General features: G+C 34.8%; 1 pseudogene; it reads right to left on the reverse strand.

The window, feature by feature from the left end:
* Positions 1-215: 215 nt before the first annotated feature.
* Positions 216-1,079, reverse strand: LOC114025892 (annotated as a pseudogene).
* Between the last annotated feature and the right edge of the window lie 2,825 nt (positions 1,080-3,904).

Genomic DNA, 3,904 nt, shown 5'->3' on the forward strand with positions numbered 1-3,904 from the left:
TTTTTTTCTTTACAAACTCAATATATTAACTCCCAATTAGATTCCAATTCATCTACCTGAATTTGATGTAGCAATGCATTGGTTCTATTAAATGAAGAAATGGTGATTTCCTCCCCAACCCCTCTCAATCTTTCCCTACCACTGCCATACTGTATTGGGCTAAAGGTGTTCAATCTAAATTACCAAGGAAATACAGTCCTCAGATCTATTATCCACTAGCTCGGCATACAAATGAAAATGCATGATTTTCTTAGTGGGAAAAAATGTAGTTCCTTGGTAAGCATGGACACAGTACATGGCACCTGCTTCTTTACGTGAAAGGCAATGTCTAAGGAATAAGATTCAAACTTATGACTACTTTCCAATTGACTCAGGTAAGGATTTGCATAAGCTTAAGCTTATAAGCATATTGTCTCACCACTACACAAAATGACTGGATAAACCATGAACCATTCTTTGAATTTCTCCAAGAAAAGTAGCCAGGAGTTGTAGAATATGCATATAAGGAGTCTGCCTCAACAGGTATTTTTGGCATATTATGTCCTTATGAGTGCCACTGTCTGCCTCAATACCACAATCCAACTCTGTGTCTCTACATGCCTGAATAAATAAAAAGCCTTGGTTTTCCTGTTAGACTTCTATGCTTATCCCCTTTAAAAAAATATGTTAATCTTTTCAGTTCAACAGATCCATCTGTGCCAAAGATGATTCCTTCTTCACGTGACTCAGAAACACACAAACAAAACTGCTCCTTTGGCTGTGATCTTCTTTAGAAAAATTGTACATTAATTCAATTATTTCTTTACATGTCAGATGACTTTATTCCTTGCTTCATATTTCGAGCTTCTGAATGCATCCCTAAGGTTTGCTGCATCTACATCTATACCAGACCAAAGTGACATTCCAGTGTTTGGGTGAAAATGTTTATTATTGATTATTACACATAACTCCATTTCTGGATAATCCATTTTGTTGCTGTCTGATGGCAGTCCAGATTCTGCTGACTTGCTAACATGGAGGATCTTTACTCCTGAGCTTTTGGTAGATTTTGAGTCTACTGTAATTTCAGTATTTGCCATAGTGCTTGTATTACTGATGCACCTCGACCCACGTCTGAATTTGGCTCTGCTAGAAAGACCAGAGTTGAATATAAGATTTGGCATTCAAATAAAAGATTTAGGAAAAGCATAAAAGAGGCAAACATTAGTGAGACATCATAAGGGATTTAATAAGATTAAACCATTTACATTTCTATATGGGATTGTTGTTTGTCCTTCATTCCTGAAGAAGACCAATGATGTCAGGAAGGTGATGTCATAACTTGCAAGTGAATTGGATTTAAGTGAGGCAGGGTTATACAAAGTCACCAGCCTCACTCTCTCTGGTGGAGCCATCTGGATCCAATGGCAAGATATAGATTAGGATGATTAGAGATGGCCCTAGATGCAGTGAGAGCTTGGCCTCTTTAAGCTAAGGTCTCTCCCAGGCCTCAGTTTGTCTGAGGCAATGCCCATTCAGTGATCAAGGATAGGTAATAAATGAGGCAAAGAATGGCTTTTTTTACCTAGTCAAAAACAAAAAAAGAAAAAGAAAAAAATCAATCTGGGAGAGGAAGATCTTTAGAGTTTCTGGTCAAAACTGAAATACTTGCTATTTACAGTCCCTCTAAGCCATCAAAACCCAAACAATGACCAAGCTTGAACTGGGACCTATTGTTGGCCAATTGATGAGAGCCAGAGTGATTCAAGTTTAAGGCATGGTCCTTAAAAGAAAATCTAGTCCATAAACCCCAAGATATCTTACAAGGTTTCAAGGTGATAAATGTAACACCTAAGAAATTTATCATCATTAGGGCATCAAAGTGGTCTACTTAGAGAGAGTGCATGAGTCTATTATGTTGGGATGATCTCAAAAAAAATGAATGGATGGGTGAGAAAGAGGGATGCCTAGAAGAAGGGGGATGGGAGAAGAAGAATAGAGAACATTATCTCACATAAAAGAGATATGCCAGAAAGAATTTTTACAATGGAGAGGAAAATGAGAGGGGGAGAGCAGGTAATGCTTGAACCTTACACTAATCTGAGTTGGTTTGAAAAAGGAAGAATATATACGTACACACAGTTGGGTATAGAAAGTCATCTTAACCAAGAGAGAAGTAAGAGGGGAAGGTACTAAGAGAAGATGAGGGGGGTGACAAGAGGGAGGACTGATTAAGGGAGGCAGTGGTCTGAAGCAAAACAAACTCTTGAGGAGAAGACAGGGTAAATAAAGAGAAAGAAAAATAAAAGAGAACAGGATAGAGAGAAATGCACAGCAATTGTAACTATGAACGGGAATGGAATGAAGTCACCCATAAACTGGAAGAAGATAGCAAAATGGATTGGAAACCAGATTCCTACAATATGTTGTTTACAAGAGACACATTTGAAACACAGGGTTAAAGTAAGTGACTGGAGCAGAATCTATAATGTTTCAACTGAAGTAAAAAAGGCAGGGGAAGCAATCATGATCCCAGACAAAGCAAAAGTAAAAATAGAGATAAGCAGGGAAATGACATTTTGCTAAAAGGTATCATAGACAATGAATTAATATCAATACTGAACATACATGCACCAAATGACATAGCATCCAAATTCTTAAAAGAAAAGTTAAGTGAGTTACAGAAAGAAAAAGACAGTAAAACTATACTAGTGGAAGACATTAAATTATCCCTCTTAAACTTAGACAAATCTAACCATAAAATAAACAAAAAGGAAGTTAAAGAGCAGAATAGAATGTTAGAAAAGTTAGATATGATAGACCTCTAGAGAAAACTGAATAGGAATAGAAAACATACACACTTTTCCTCAGCTGTACATGGCACCATAACAAACAAACAAAAAAAAAAAAAAAACCATTGACCATTTATTAGGACATAAAAACCTCACAAACAAATGCAGAACAGCAGAAGTGTTAAATGCATAGCCCAAGTTCTGGACCAGAGTTCAAAAAAAATTACACTCAATAAAGGGCCTTTGAGGAAGAAATTAAAAATTAATTGGAAACTAAATAATTTAAGCCTAAATTATCAGTGGGTCAAAGAACAAACCATGGGAAGAATTGGTAATTTCATTAAAGATAATACCAACAATGAGACAGCACACAAAATTTGTGGGATATAGGCAAAGCATTTCTTAGAGGAAAATTTATATCTCTAAATGTTTATATCAATAAAAGAGAGGAATAGCAAATCAATGATTTGGGCATGCAACTAAAAAATAGGAAAAAACCCCAAATTTAAAATTCTCAATGAAACATCAAAATAGAAATCAGGAAAATCAAAGGAGTGATTAGTAAAATTGAAAGGAAAAATATTGAACTAATAAATGAACTAGAAGCTGGTTTTATAAAAAACTGAATAAAATAGAAAAACCATTGGCAAATTTGATTTTAAAAATAAAAGAAGAAAACCAAATTATCAAAAATGAAAAGAAGGAATATACAAACAATGAAGATAAAATTTAAGCAATTACTAGGAGCTATATTGCCATTGACTATATGCCAATAAAACTGACAGTCTAAATGAAATAGATGGATATCTAAAACAATAAAAATTGCCCAGATTAAAGAAGAACTATAATACTTAAGCAACCCTATCTTAGAAAAAGATGTTGACAGAGTTATACATTGGCTCCCTAAGAGGGACAAAGGATTAGATGGTTTCATAAATGAATGCTACCAAATGTTTAAAGAAAAATTATTATAGTATTATATAAACTGTTTGGAAAAATAGGTAAAGGAGTCCTTCCAAATTCCTTACTTGACAAAAATGTGATTTTGATACCTAAACCGGGGAGAGCTAAAGAGAACTATAGAGAAAGAAGACTAGAGGCCAATTTCCATAATGAATGTTGATGAAAAAATT

Source organism: Vombatus ursinus, unplaced genomic scaffold (assembly GCF_900497805.2).
Source record: "Vombatus ursinus unplaced genomic scaffold, bare-nosed wombat genome assembly UNPS02014832.1, whole genome shotgun sequence".
Classification (NCBI taxonomy): Eukaryota; Metazoa; Chordata; class Mammalia; order Diprotodontia; family Vombatidae; genus Vombatus; species Vombatus ursinus.